The 15,835-nt window shown below is 42.8% G+C and overlaps 2 non-coding genes across 2 annotated transcripts; both read right to left on the bottom strand.

Moving 5' to 3' along the window:
• Positions 1 to 7,496: 7,496 nt before the first annotated feature.
• On the bottom strand, positions 7,497 to 7,568 carry trnaq-uug (transfer RNA glutamine (anticodon UUG)). Its single transcript has one exon. It is a non-coding gene; the product is annotated as a tRNA-Gln (tRNA).
• Positions 7,569 to 9,297: 1,729 nt separating this feature from the next.
• Positions 9,298 to 9,379, bottom strand: trnal-aag (transfer RNA leucine (anticodon AAG)). The gene has a single exon. It is a non-coding gene; the product is annotated as a tRNA-Leu (tRNA).
• Between the last annotated feature and the right edge of the window lie 6,456 nt (positions 9,380 to 15,835).

A 15,835-nucleotide genomic window follows, 5' to 3' on the forward strand; every position in this document is an offset into this window, starting at 1 on the left:
ACCTGGTAAATGTTGGTACTACACTTGATCATAGCCAAAAGGCCAAGAAAGAGGACCAGTCAACAAGATAAAGTTGCAGATGTATGTTCTGATTTATGATCTAAATTAACGAGTCACATCTGGACACGTCAAACAGCAATGATGGATTATTTCGACCAGGTGTCAGCAACCCAATGGCGAAAGAGCCATATTGGACCGAAAATATAAAAAACAAATCTGTCTAGCGGCATAACGGTGGATTCAGCTTGTTAAGCATTGACCTCCGCAGTTCTGAGGTCTCAAGTTCAATCCCCGACCTGCCTCGATGCAGTTTGAATGTTCTCCCGTACGTGTGTGGATTTTCTCCCACATTCCAAAAACATGCAACATTAGTTGGACACTTGAAATTCCCCCTCTGTGTGGTTGTGAGTGTGACTGTTTGTCTCTTTGTGCCCTGCGATTGGCAGGCAACCAATTGACGGTGTACCCTGCCTCCTGCCTGTTGACAGCTGGGATAGGCTTCAGCACCCCCTGCGACCCTCGTGAGGATAAGTGGCAAAGAAACTGGATGGATGGAATAACTATATTAAAATCAATGAACCCTGGTTTTACGCAAACTCACATTCATTAAACTATGGAAAAAAAAGACAGCGAGTCGGCACCTCCTTACACGAAATGTGTTGCGGTCACACGTTAAACTTTGGTAAACCTCTCCTTGACAGATGTTTTGTTTTTTTGTTTATTTATTGTTCTCAAATAAGTCCAATACATATTTAAATAATAATAATGTTAATATTAATACTACTACTACTACTACTACTACTACTACTATACTACTACTACTACTACTAATAATAATAATAATAATAATAAACCACTGTGATACCCTTTAGCCACATGTTAACCTCCGTAAACATCACTGTGACCTTCGGTTTATTTTCTTTTTTTTAAATACGCATTGGACTCATTTGAGAACAATGCATATTAAAAAAAAAAAAAAAAACATCTGTTGGGGAGAGTTTAACGTGTGGCCGCAACACACTTCCGTGTATGTTGGAGACGACTCCCTGTCTATTTATTTATTTATTCACGTGGTTCTCAAATGATCCAACTTGCCATGATGAGTACTTCTTGGGAATTTGAGATTGAGAAGAATAATTCCTACCTGAAATGAAGTGATCGCGACACAGTCGTGTGTATTTGGTTGGGCAGCATCCATCATGTTTAATTGCCATCATCCATCAATCTTTTCTCGTCATTTCAGCTGGTATTCCATAGAATGATCTCTTTGAATATCTGTCTCATCTGTTGTAAAAACCAACAGCACAACAAGTCTCGTCCATTGTGAATATTCTGCTCCGGTTCAATGTGCCCCACACTGTCGAGCTGCTCTTTTTGACCGGCAATATGGCGCCGTGAAAATGACGACATCACGTGCACGAGTTCTATACTGGACTCTGTCACATTTTAATCTACATTGTTCCGTTTGACTTATCGGCTGATTGGTGCGAGCAGGATGGCTGCGTTCATCAGGCTTCAATCCAAAATGTCCCATCATCGTGGTGGCATTAGGCTTTCAAACTTATTCTCTGAATGCCACTTTTTAAAGTCTTTCTCATCGTGTGAAATATTGTGCAATAAAGACTTGTGTTTTCAATCCATCAGTTCACTTCCAACTGGGAAAAAAAATCCTCTCTTCAATGATCTGTCCATTTAAAATCACTGTAAGTACCCAGAAAGGTGCCAGTACAGATCAGCACTTTAATAAACACCAATGATCATAAAATTTGACCAAATACCAAATGTGTCTTGGAGTCTGATCCAGGCACGAGACAGCGGAGCTGATTTCCTTTCAGACGGGTACAAAAGTACATACAAAGAAGTTGAAGGTACAGCAGAGTGGTGCAGTGGGTGCATGCTGGCCCCCTAACCCAGAGGTTGATGGATCAAAACCATCCTCTGCTCTCAGTTATGATTCTTTGACAGTGAGAAATAAAAACTTGTCTTCTCAATGGCTGTGGGCCACTTCCAAAAATCACTTTTGTCTAAAGATAGACACATTTACAGTATCTTACTGGAAGTCTTTTCAGTCTGCACAGGGTCACTGGTTTTCTTGGTCTGCATGTCATCATGTCGAGCATGCAAACCTCTCAGCATGTTCCACCAAGGTAATCTTTGTGTGCAGAGCAAACACCATGCCTACAAGTAATTGTTCATGTTCGACCCATTTAAAGATTAAAAATACAATTACATACTGAACACATTATACATCTGCCAAACACTGCATGAAATATTTGGTTGTAAGAAACAAAAGTCTTCCCAAAGTGAAGAACGTCGCTTATTGTGGATATTCATCATGAAACATGATCACTCTCACTTTCCAAATGTCGATCTCCTCACAATCCGATTTTGAACCATTGGGATGCAAATAATATACAGTTAGTGTTCAAAATAATACCAAACCAATGTCACTAACCATATTAATGCACATTTTTAGTTTATTTTTTATTGCGACTGTTCAAACAACGGTGGTGCAGCTGTCGAGCATTGCCCTAACAGTTCTGAGGAGCGGGATTCAAAACCCGGCCCCTGCCTGTATGGAAATTCCAAAAACATTCAAGCATTCATTGAAGACTCAAAATTCCTCTGAGGTGTGATTGTGAGTGCGACTGTTGTCTGTCTCCATGTGCCCTGCCCTGATTGGCTGGCAACCAGTTCAGGGTGTACCCTGCCCGTCATGTTTAGCTTCTTCCATTTTCTCATGATTGCTCCAGCAGTGGACCTTTTTTCACCAAGCTGCTTGGCAATTTCTCCATAGCCCTTTCCAGCCGTGTGGAGTTGTACAATTTTGTGGGGTGGACAGGTGTCTTGATGCAGCTAACAACCTCACACAGGTGCATCTGATTCAGGATAATACATGGACTTTTAAAGGCGGACTAACAGGTCTTTGAGGGTCAGATTTCTCGCTGCTAGACAGGTGTTCAAATACTCATTTGCAGCTGTATCACACAAATAAATAGTTAAAAAACATACATTGTGATTTCTAGATTTTTCTTTTGAGATTATCTCTCTCACAGTTGACATGCACCTACGATGAAAATTTCAGACCCCTCCATGATTTCTAAGTAGGATAACTTGCATAATGGCAGGGTGTACAAATGCTTATTTTCTTCACGGTAAATGTTGGACGTGTGCCTATTCAGGGAAATCCAATGACTTGCGTGTGTGCCTGCAGACTTCTATGTCGTCCGGCAAGACTGGTGCATCGATGCACACATTGAACTCATTTCACCCAAAAAGTTGAATCCAGGCATCATGTGAGAAATGCCTCTGGGTTGTTTTTTGTTTTTTTTTCCCAACAAATATCGTCCCCATGCTTAGTTGGCACTTTTCCACATGAATGTTCACGCCAAATAGGTGGATTGCAAGGGGGGGCGAGATTGCTGTCATGTTAAATGTCGGAGCTCGTTCGCTGGGTGAAGATCTCTTCCATTATATTGGAACTCAGTTGATGAAAGCTTCATTCAGCATTGTCACAGTTCAGCCATTGATTCAAGTAATGGTCCCTTTCTCGATGGTTCATGTGGATGTAGTTTTGTTGGCTAGTAGAAAAGTAAAATTCATCACCATCCTGACACTTCTGCTGGAATTCTCCCCAGATAAAATCCTCCATAAGCCATTTATATTGTCATGGTAAAGTACAATGAGAGAAACAAAATGAAAATGTTTGGGGGATTCCAGCAGGACATGTGATCCAACACGACGTCATACTTCTCACACTGACCAAGATGATAAAAAGTAAAAAGTTGAGATGACGTGTCACTTAGAACAAGATGGACATTTTCTCAAAGTGAGAAACCTTTACTTGTAAGACCTCTTCAAGTATTTTGAAAAATGCAAACTGATCCATGATCCCTGCTCGCAAATAACTAGACCCAAGGCCCATATCATGATGCTTGCACCACCATGCTTCACCGTCTTCACTTCACATCCAGGAACTGATCATAATTGGCTGAGCCTTTGCCATTCTGGTTATTCTGTGACCAATTGTGATGGTTGTCTTCCATTTTCTGGAATGTGTCACTGGTTTTTCTTTGTTTTAAGGCATAAGAGGCATCATTTTAGCTGAAGAGCCTATAATTTGTTGCACCTCTTGATAAGATTTTCCCTCTCCAATGAAACGTTTACTTAAATTCTTGTTTCTGAACCAACAAAGTAAATGTCATGTCTACATAACCCCCTTTCATGAGTTCCCAAAAACTTCATTATAAACATAGAAGCAATGAGTGACACCTCGTTGGGGGTAACAACCCAGTATTAGCCCCAAAAAAGAAATTATCATCTACAATTTGGAAGAATCCACTTGATCAAGAAATCCATCTCCTTAAAGGAAGACTCTCCCCAAAATTCATATGTACAATAAACCCTCCAATGTGAAGTAATATTATTATTACATGTATTTTGGACATTAATTGAAAATAAAAATTGAAAATAAAGTACATATTTGAAATCCAAGCAACATCTGGATATGTGCCAGCTTTCAGAGCCAAAACAGGAAGAAACATCCTTGACTCCGCCCCTGACGTCTCCGGTGCTTAGCATTACAGACCATTCAGTCTTGCTAAGCCAAGATGCTCACTTTTTCTGCACCAAAACTGAGAAAATGCACCCAAATTAGTCCTTCTTTAACCTCCCGTGGGGTCAACCTGACACGATAAAGCTGTGGCTGTCACAGTTGAGGCTCATTCATCAGCGGGGAAATTTGCACGCATTTAATCATTACTGGTTATGAGCCTCTCGTGTTGGTACGGTAAAGCAACAACATACGTTATGAGGCGCAGCTGTTCAATCCCGGACTTCCGTGTGTGGAGTTTGCATGTTCTCCCCGTGTCTGATTCTGTGTAAACTTGCCTCCTGCCCGTTGACAGCTGGGATAGGCTCCAGCATTCCTGCCACTATCGTGCGACTAAGAAAATGGATTGATGGATATATACACGTGTAAGCACACAACACTTCCCGGTTACAATTTACGGCGATGCGAGCATGGAACCCCCCATCTCTGCCGCTGGTTGAACGTGAGAAACGGTGAATGAATTTTGGTGGAATTAAGCTGTGTGCGTGCCTGAAGACGCCACGATGCCTTTTTACTTGCCACTCACTCGACGCCAAAGGTAAATGAACATCATTTTTGTACACCTTTTTTATATCATGAACACTTTGAATTCTTATTTTTGGAAGTAGTGGGGGTTTGGGGGGCTTGGAACGGATCAGGCTATTTACATGTAAAATGCGTTTCTACTTACGAAAGTTTCACGTGACGAAACGACTTCCAGAATGGATTGATTTCATAATTAGAGATGCCACTGTAATTTTATGAGGGCTTTGTTTTTTTTCTCTTTTTTCCTGGCTTTTTTCATCTTGTTGTCGTTAGTGTCCCCCCCATCTTTCTGAGTATTTTTTTTCCTGTTTTTCTGAGTTTTTTTTTCCCAACCTGTTTTTTTACTTTTTTTTCCTCTTGTTTTTTGAAGTAATTTTAATTATCTGCATTTTTGAGACACATTGAACTTATACAAGAGCCTGTGAACTGTAAGTTTTATTTTGAGATGGGTTCAAGACACCTGGAGATACTCATCTTTGAGTCACATAATTTTATTTTAGTTGTGACTCTACCCAGGCACCTGCGGACTTTGTGTTTGTTCTGGAGCAAAACCCATTCAGATCTGCTCGATACGTCAATGTTTGTCCAGAATCAGATGGACACATAAGGCATGCTCCAAGGATATAAAATGATGCATTCAAAATGCATTTTTGAACTAAGACCCCCACACTCTGGAATATTTACACCTTTTATTATTTTATCTTTTCTCACAACCTGTGCTAAAGGTTTGATACACAGAACGTAGAGCTGGGCAGATAACGGGCAACCCTGAAGTACACCACAGTTAATGTGGACTGCTTTTGTCAGGTTCTTGTTCATCATATATTTACTGGTGATGTCTTGATACAATAGTCTTTCCCACTCGACATATCTTTCTGGAAAGCCAAATTTTTGCAGTCGCATAAAAAGATATTTGTGCGAGACTCGGATCAAAACTTTCTCAAAGTCTACATTGAAGCCTCATGTTTCTGTCCTGCGCATAAGAGATGGTGTCCCGAATCAATAAAAGACTGTCTGTGATACTCCTCTGAGGGATGTCACAGGTTTGAACCGGGTTAATCAAGTCTTCTAAAACCAAGGACATGCGCATTGGCTCACCAATCCTCAAAGTCGCACTGACATCCCAATATACATTGTAAAATAGATATTGTTATGAAAATTACATGTAATATTATTCTCTTCAATGTCTATACGAAAAATTTTGCATACTCAGGAAAACCCATGCTGGGCGAAACACCGTTGGCCGACAGGGGGAGCTCCTTTCTCCTCCCGCATGCGCCAAACCACCTCCCCAGCCGATCCACCAACACAACACCGCCGGCGAGCAACAACAACGAACGATGCGGCTGCGCACATGGACACATTTAACACCCCTGACTTACTCATTTTATGAAGTTATTATGATGTGGATCTTTTGTTACTGCTGAGAAGATTATGTCGTCCCCCCAAGTATTATTTTTTTTAATCGCTCTATACACACCTACCTGTCATTTGAATCCCATGAAGCTTTCGTCCTTTGCACCTACCTGTGAAATCCATTTTTCACGACGAACCGGGGCTTTTGGAAAAGTGTGAAGCGTGAATCCATCCTCCCAAGTGTTCAAGCAATATCCAGCAATATAACAAGCCGGCATTTTGGTTAACATGAAGGAACAAAGATCTAGCTTCCCGCAGGTAAAACTGGTATCAACACACGAACCCGCCTGAGTGGGTGTCTGCAAAAATGTCACTTCCTGCTTCTTGTTGCTTCTTCTCCATCAAAAAAAAAAAACAAAACAGATGGGTCCATTCTGGCTGCCTTTTTTTTTTTTTATTAAAAACATACTAAAAATCATGCTTTTGGTGTCAGAGGGACTTTAAAGAAAATTTGACACAATCAAGTCTTGTTTCAATTGAAAGACTAACAGTGAGACTCGAACTTGAATATCTGGAGTCAGAGTGCTCACTATTACACCATGGAATCCCCATGATGAGTGTGGGAAATCCGTTTGATACAATATCGTTTCAAGTGAGAGAACAAGCAGGTTCCACCGAATTGAACTCTGATCTCCGAATTCAGTTGTGACCATTACAGCATGGAAGCCCCATGACTAGTCTCGGAGGGGTATTTGGTCTTCTGCATGAGGGAAAAACGTCTGTAAAGGTAAAGGTAAACACTCTTCTTTCAATTGAGAGATGAACATTTTACAGTTCAATTGAGACTTGAATGCAGATTCAGAGTCCAGAGTGCTCACCATCCCTCGATGGAACCCCAACTGCCTGGTTTCTGAGGGGTATTTGGTCTTATCGATTCGGGAATACCTCCCTATGAATAAGATAACTCCATGCAATCAACATTGTTATGAGAGAGAGGACAAACAGGTTCCACCGAGACTTGAACTCAGATCACTGGATTCAAAGTCCAAAGTGCTGACCATTACACCATGGAACCCTTATGAGTGGTGTGGGAGGGGCATTTGGTCTTGTCCATGAGGGAAGAACGTCTTAAAATTAAGCCAGAGGCAAACAGTACCATGTTCCACTGAGACTTGAATTTAGATCACTGGATTTAAAATCCAGAGTGCTGATAATTACACCAGGAACCCTCATGGATGGTTTGGGAGGGGCATTTGGTCTTTTGCGTGAGTGAAGAAAATCTGTTCAAGTCAATTTGGCACAGTACAATCGTGTTTCAATTCAGAGACACTTTCCAATTCCACTGAGACTTGGACCTGGATCAGTGGATTCAGAGTATAGTGTCCTCACCATTGCACCACCACCTGATCACGTGATAATTTTACTTCCGGACCCAAACAGACCACGTGTTTCTTGGTCAACGTCTTCTCTGTGAAAGTTGTCAAACAAAATACCTCAACGCTGTGTTCCAAAGTGCACAAATCAACAGGAAACCTGCCCCGATTGATTTTTCTTCAGATTCCCATCGAAAGAAAAGGAAAGAAACAGATGGCTGCAGCTGATAAGGTAATTAAATCACATAGCATATGCCTGCTCAAGGCTGACACCGATGTTTGACCGTACTTACTGAGAATATCCCCATATACAGTTCCTCATCCATGTACATGGCCTGGTACGTGTACCAGGGCCGGCCCGAAACACAATTGTATCTGCGTACAAACTCGGGACACATGCCACATCTGACCAGGATCTTCCTCCACCATTAGAGACAACTAACCCCCAAGGGACAATAAGTTGACAGCTCCACCCCTCTTTTCACCTGAGTGTCCAGGACATGTGGCTGCAAGTCCGATGACACGACTACAATGTCGATCATCAAACTGCGACCGAGGGTGAGCTGGTGCCAAGTGCACATGTGGTCATTCGTGTTCTTTCTTTTCAGAAAGGTATGAGAGTACATTCAAAGTCTGACAACTCTACAGCAGAGTGGTGCAGCAGAACCGTGCTCGAACCAAAACCGAGCAAATGTTACATTGAAACAGTCCTCTGCTCGCTGGAGTTATTTCTCCATTTTCATTTGTCTTCTCATGGTATGTTTAGCAATTCGTTTAAAGTCTTTCTCTTGGTGAAAAAATATTATTCAATCTTGATTTGTTTGGCGGCACGGTGGGTCAGCTGCTAAAACGTTGGGCTCACAGTTCTGAGGTCCCGTGTTCAATCACGGACCCGCCTGTGTTTGCATATTCTCCCTGTACCTGTGTGGGTTTTCTCTGGGCACTCTGGTTTCCTCCCACATCCCAAAAACATGCAACATTAATTGGACATTCTAAATTGCCCCGCAGTGTGATTGTGTGTGCGACTGTTTGTATCGATGTGCCCTGCAATTGGCTGGCAACCAGTTCAGCGAGTACCCCGCCACCTGCCCGTTGACACCTGCGATAGACTCCAGCACTCCCTGAGGATAAGTGGCAAAGAAAATGGATGGATTAACTTGTCTTCTAATTGGTTGTGACCATTTCTTCAATTCAAGATTTACTTCCAACTGGAAAAGAATACCTCCTTTCAATGTTCCGTCAACTTGTAATCACTCTTTAAGTACCCAAAAAGGTGCTACTAGGTAGGTAATAGTTTACATGCACATGCAAACAAATTAAATGAGAAAGAGAAGAATGAGGAGCAGAAACACCTCAACTATCTTGTGACCAAAATCATGCCTTGTCCCCAGCGTAGTGTTCGAGCCAATGACAAAATATCAGCACAGAATCTGGCAGTGGTGGGATTTGAACCCACGCCTCCTAAGAGACTGGAGCCTTAATCCAGCGCCTTGGACCGCTCGGCCACACTACCTGTACCTAGGGTTGGGGGAGGCTCACCAGCATTCCATATCATATTAAACCTCACCATGGAAATGAAAGGATACTTATGAAATCACAAGGATACACTTGAAATCAGTTACGTGAGACTGTCGCGCTCCACCCTGTGAAGAAAGAAAAGGACAAGATAGTTCAGGACAAGGACAGGGGAAGAAGCATGCAAGACAAGGATCATGAACCCAGCATTATAACTGGAATGTGGTGGGACTGACTCTGTGAATTGTAGAAGTCTATAGAACAAGAATATAAGTGTTTACATGAGTTGTTACAATAAGTGAGTAGCCCCACACCCAGTAAAAGAATTCCAAGAGTGTGTGCCTACGGGCAGGCGGAAGTGAATTCACACCATTGTGCACGCAAAAGGACTGATGGGAATATTTTAAAATTGGTGTCCGCAACTTGGAGGTGAAGGACCTCACACGATATATCGAGGATGGAAACCGGGACCAGGGGGAAATCCTAGAGCAACCCTGTGGACAGAACACATCACATGATGAGGGAGCCAGGTTGGTGAGCTTGTTTGGCTCCACATACTTGTGTGAAAAAACGGTCATAAACATTACCAAGAGTTGTGTGAGAATGAGACAAAGTGAATCTCACCTGCATGACATCTTGAAAATCAAAACCACAGTCATTGAGCCAGACCTTGACTACATTGTGCAGGCAAGATCTCAGTTTCACCCACATTAGTCCAGCAAAGCTGTTTAGTCCTCTGTGGTGAATAAATTCGAAAATATCAGATTTTTTGGTCTGATCAAAACCACAGTTTTGAATATGAACTTGCAATTTGAATTTAAAAGTTTACAGTGAACATTTAATCGTGAATAACATGTACTGGGCGGCACAGTGGGTCAAATGGAAAACGTTGTCCTCGCAGTTCTGAGGTCAGGGGTTCAATCTCGGACCCACCTGTGTGGAGTTTTGCATGTTCTTCCCGTGCCTGCGTGGGTTTTCTCTGGGCACTCCGGTTTTCTCCCACATCCCAAAAACATGCCACATTAATTGGACACTCTAAATTTCCCCTAGGTGCGATTGCGAGTGTGGCTGATTGTCTCAATGTGCCTTGCGATTGGCTGGCAATCAGTTCAGGGTGTACCCTGCCTCCTGCCCGATGGCAGCTCGCACTCCCGCATCCATCGTGAGGATGAGCTGCTCAGAAAATGGATGGCTCAATGACCTTTTGTCTTTTAACAAATGACTTCATCTCTGATTTTAAATCTGTATTCAGTGTGCTTTCTTTTCACAAGTGCTAAAACGTTTTTGTGATGTTCATTTTGAACAAGCAAATGAGTGATTGCAATGCTGTGACGAAAATGTAAACTCTTTGGGTCAGATGGAAAACTGCATACTGTGTGATCCTGTATCAAATGAAAAGATTTTGTCATGTAACATACAGGAGTGTGCAATTCTACCACACTGCAGTCTATGTACAGTATTTGTATTTACTGTATATTTATCTTTATTTTTTGCTTTGTCTTACTTTCAAGCATACACTCGTGGCATAAAAATCGTCATCAATTATCACTCGAGGCACGTGTTGTTACCAATCAGATTCTCTATTTGAATTAGCGTATTTTCCCGACGACACGTTGCTTCGGAGTATCAGTCCCACCAGCCATAAAATGCTCAAGGAAGAAGAAAAAAATGTTATATTCAAGTTGCACTGTACTATAATTTAAGGGAGACATTTATTTGAGAAAATAAGAGACATTTTATCAAGAAAGGAATTGAAAAGTAATGACAAAATGGAGAACAGGCTAAATAGGTGTCTGTTGTTACATGAATAGGTGGAATATAGCTTTGGCCAAAGCAGCATCACAAAACTCGTTGACCAACTCTCAATCTCACCCAAAAATCACCAACAACTCTGTTGAACTCTTCATCGTCTGTGGCACACAAGCCTCGATCGTTCTCGAGCAGTCGTCACTGGGAACAAACTCCAAGTGACATTCAGATGGAAGTCATCGAGCTGCAGTCTGACACCGTTCTTGCAGAGCGCTTCGGCTCATTTTCACTGCCGGATTTTTACTCTTCCCTCAAAGAGGAGAACTTTCCAGACCTGAGAAGATTCTAGTCCTCTTTGGATCTACTGAAATATTTGAAGAGTGATGAACTTCAATCGATCCAAACACAGATCCTCTCACACGGACGACCTTCACCACAAAACATGATTTTGACGTATACAGCTTTTTGTAACTCCCACCATGAAAATCCTCTCAAGGGATTTGTTTTCGAGGAGAAGCAGGAAGTGACGTAAAGGCCAGCGGCGCCCCCTAGTGGACTCGTTTGTTTCCATTAGTTTTACTTCCGGGAAGGTAGCTCGTTGTTCCTTCGTGTTAGCCAAAATGCCGGCTCATTGCGTTGCTGGACATTGCTTGAACACTCGGGAGAATGGATTCAGCCTTCATAAATTTGAAAGAGACCCTGTTCGTTGTGAAAAATGGATTGCACGGGTGCAGAGGGCGAGAGCTTCGTGGGTTCCAAATAACAGCTAGGTGTGTTTACAGCTCCTCCGCGTATGAAATGTGACGATGTGCGCGTTGCCCAGCCAACAATGTCTCACTCAGCCTCATCTCAATAGTGTTCATCGCGTATTGCGGTGGTTGTGAACAACCCTCTAAAAGCTGCCCGCCTCGGCTCTATTATATGCCACCACGGCGCCGAAAATCAGCCACACCGGCCGAGGCGCCGCGTTCGGCAGTCACAGCTTCTGCGAAGGCTGCGCATCGGGGGCGGCTCTGAAGAACCCAGCTGAGAATGCGTTACTCAGTCACGTCTGCGCATAAAGCGCCCGGCTCGACTGTGTTGCTCAGTACTGCTGCGTCTGTGAACACCCCCCCAAAGCAGCACCGCTCTGTCATAAGCCACACCGGCCGGCTGCGATGAGCTGCGATGGCTCATCTCCGCCGCGGAAGTGGATCGGACAGGGATGCGATTTGGGCGTGATCGCATATTATCTGAATATGGCTCGAAACAATAGTGGAATATTGCCTCGAGGGCTCGAAACAATAGTGTAATATTGCCCCGGGAACTTCACTCGGTTGTGTGGTGTTTTCCTTTCCGAAAAGAGCTTCGGTGTCAGAAGGGGCGTCGGAAAAATCCGAATATCTCTGTTGTGCGGCTTCCATAGGAGCAGGCACTGCGCGTTTTCAACGCCGGAAGTGACGATGACGTCAAGGACAGAGGACGCGACCAATATGGCGACTACTTGGATGTCGAGGGACACTCAATTGCGCAACTTTGCACATGGATGACGCACGATCCGCTCTCGTTTATTTTTTCGTATAGACATTGAAGTGAAGACTGTTATATTTAGTTTTCATGACAATATCTATTTTAGAATATTTATAGGGATGAAAGTCCCACTTTAAGGTACACCCATCTGGAAAAAAAAGCTCAAGACAAACTGAGGAACATTCTATTTGCAGGACAAGGCCCAGCGGTTGACATTGCAGGTAACACATCCTACATTAGTCGGAAACATTACTTTGGGAAATTTCAAAGCTATTTGGTGGGTTTGTGGGGATAAGGCAGACATATTTTTGCCTTATGAATGCAATGGTTGTTCCTGTGCAGCAGCAACAACAACAACTCAAAGCTAAAGCTATGCAATGGGAGGCAATGCAACCCTAAGATGACATTGTTTCTTCATAATGGCAAATACACTTTTTCAAAAATTTCTGTTAAAATCCATTCATCCATCCATTTTCTGAGGCACTTATCCTCACGAGGGTGGAGAAAGTGCTGGAGTCAATTCCCGCAGTCCTTGAGGATGAGCATGCTCCATCCTGAACAGGTTGCTAGCCAATCGCAGGGCACATGGAGACAGACAACAGTCACACTCACAATCACACCTTGGGGCAATTTAATGAATGTTTTTGGAATGTGGCAGGAATCCTGAGTGCCCGGAGAAAATCCACAGAAGCCAACACTTTACAACTGCGCCACCATGCTGCCTCTTGTTGGTTTTCTGATACTGGATTAATATCCTGTATGCACAATATAGCAACCTTTCCCTTCATCATCATCTCAACCAACTCCTCAGCGTTTCCTCTTCTAGTCCCAACATTCAAAGTCCCTACACTCAGTTGGAGGGTCTGTGCATTCCTCTTCTTCTTCTGCCGATGAATCCGCTTTCCTCCTCTTCTTTGTCTTCGACACACAGTCGCTGAATTTCCACCGCCCTGCAGGTTAACGGTGCCGAGGACGGGCATTGTTTACCCGGGCCACGACTGATTGGGTATGGTATTTTTTTGATGAATGCTCATATTTGTTTGGCACAGTTTTATGACGGATGTCCCTCCAGACGTAACCCTCTGCATTTATCCGGGCTTGGGACCGGCCTACAGATTGCGCTTGCTTGTGCCCCCGTCGGGCTGCATTGACAACATGAGACAGAACAACCTGAATTTCAAATTAGGCTGTGATCGCATATCATTTGAATATGACTCGAAACAATAGTGGAATATTGCCCTGGTAACTTCATTCCGTGTCAGAAGGGGTGTGTTCGTCTCCCATAGTAGGGTGCACCGCGTGTTTTCATTGGCGAATGTCTGGGTGATGTCACGAACAGAGGATCCAGCCAATATGGCGACCACTTGGATGTCGTAGAATGACACTTCTGCAACTTTGCGCAGGAATGACGCGCTCTCTGCTCACATTTAGTTTTTCGTGTAGACATTGAAGTGAATAATGTTATATGTATTTTTCATTACAATGTTTATTTTAGGATGTTTATTGGGATGACAAACCTTTAAAGACATCAGACATAACAACCTGAATTTCAAATTTCAGCCTTATCACTCGATTTTATAATCTTTTCACTTCCAAGACGTTCTCAAATATTCTTCCTTTAAAACAACCCCTACTCCTACTCCATTTCTCATCCCATCTACCATTTTCAAATCGTCGAAAGCAGTGTTCGACCTACAGTACTTGAAATTTCAGCAGCGCCCTGCAGGTTTACAGTGGTCGGGGTGGATGTGGTAAACACACGAGACCATGCGGTATGGATGAAAACGTATATTTGTTTGGCAAAGTTTTAAACTGGTCACTTTCACCGACATTGTGCTCTGCATTCATCCTGCTGACCAGTCAACCGTTTACACTGAATTGGTCTGGGGACACAAGATCAAAAATCAACAGTTCGAAACATTTGTTTGTGTTAACACACGTGGCGAGAACCAGTCGAGTTTCCCTGACCGGGAATCGAACCCAGACCACAGCACAGTGCTGAATCCTAACCACTACACCATCAGGGACTTCTGTAAATCACGTGATCCAGCATAACTCTGAACCACGTGAGGACAAGTGGTACACTTGCAACAGAAGTCTAAAAATACAACAACTAGATCAACTGGTCAGTCGCGATCGATACATTGAGCACCCCTGCTGTAAATTGACCCTCAGTTTGATTGTGAGTGTGGCTGTTGTTAGTCTCTCTGTGGCCTGCAATTGGCTGGCAACCCGTTCAGGGTGTACCCTGCTGCCTGCTCGTTGATTGCTGAGACCTTGATGAGGATAAGTGAAATGAAATCAATGGATTGACAAATTAATAATTACTTTCTTTTGTTGATTAAGATTAAATTAAAGGCTCAAGAAAAACATGAGTATTGGATTGACGTGGACCACTTGAACAAAAGTCACGAGTATCTGGCAACATTTTGATGTAAACATTGAAAATCAACACAGTTGACATTCAAGCTAAACGATTCACAATTGTTATTTGCCATGTCCATCTGTGAGACGTTTGTTATTATCATGAATTTATATGGACCACGGCTAATTTGAATTGTTAGCGAGAGAATGAGGTCCTCTCTCCTGGAATTTCGTTGCCATCACTTTCGACCTTTAATTGGCTAAGATTGTGGTTGCCTCCTGCCTATCTGAGTCCCAAACCTGAAGTGGGGTGTTTTCAATTTATTTTAGGAGGTTCCAAGGTGTGTTTTGTACCGGAATTGTTTTTTTTTTTATTGTATTTATTTCTTGTTTTAGGTAGAGTCAGCAAAGGGAAGTGGTTTTATTGTCTCTCTCTGCTTCTTTTTAAATTATGCTGCCTTTGACATGTCGGCAGTCAATGCCGGCACATGAAGGCTCAACAGTCTGCGTTTTTTATTTCAAGGAAAAGATAGTAGGTGTCCACTCATGTCAAGATTACATTTTTTACAGAAATTATCCCATCAAACTCTGAAATTTAAAGTTGAAGCCTTAACTGTATTTTAACACTGGCTTTTAATCAAGGTTTTGATGTCAGCTTTACGTCTGCAGAATATTTGCATGAATTCTGGAAACCGTATGAGCATGAGAAAACACAGTTTTCTGCATTCAATGTTGAAAAACAAAGAACAACAAAGCAACAAGAACAACGTCCACGTCCACGCCGACCGGGCCATCGATGGAAGCGCTGAGGTCAGTCTACGGGCAACTGTGG

Source organism: Syngnathoides biaculeatus, chromosome 18 (assembly GCF_019802595.1).
Source record: "Syngnathoides biaculeatus isolate LvHL_M chromosome 18, ASM1980259v1, whole genome shotgun sequence".
Classification (NCBI taxonomy): Eukaryota; Metazoa; Chordata; class Actinopteri; order Syngnathiformes; family Syngnathidae; genus Syngnathoides; species Syngnathoides biaculeatus.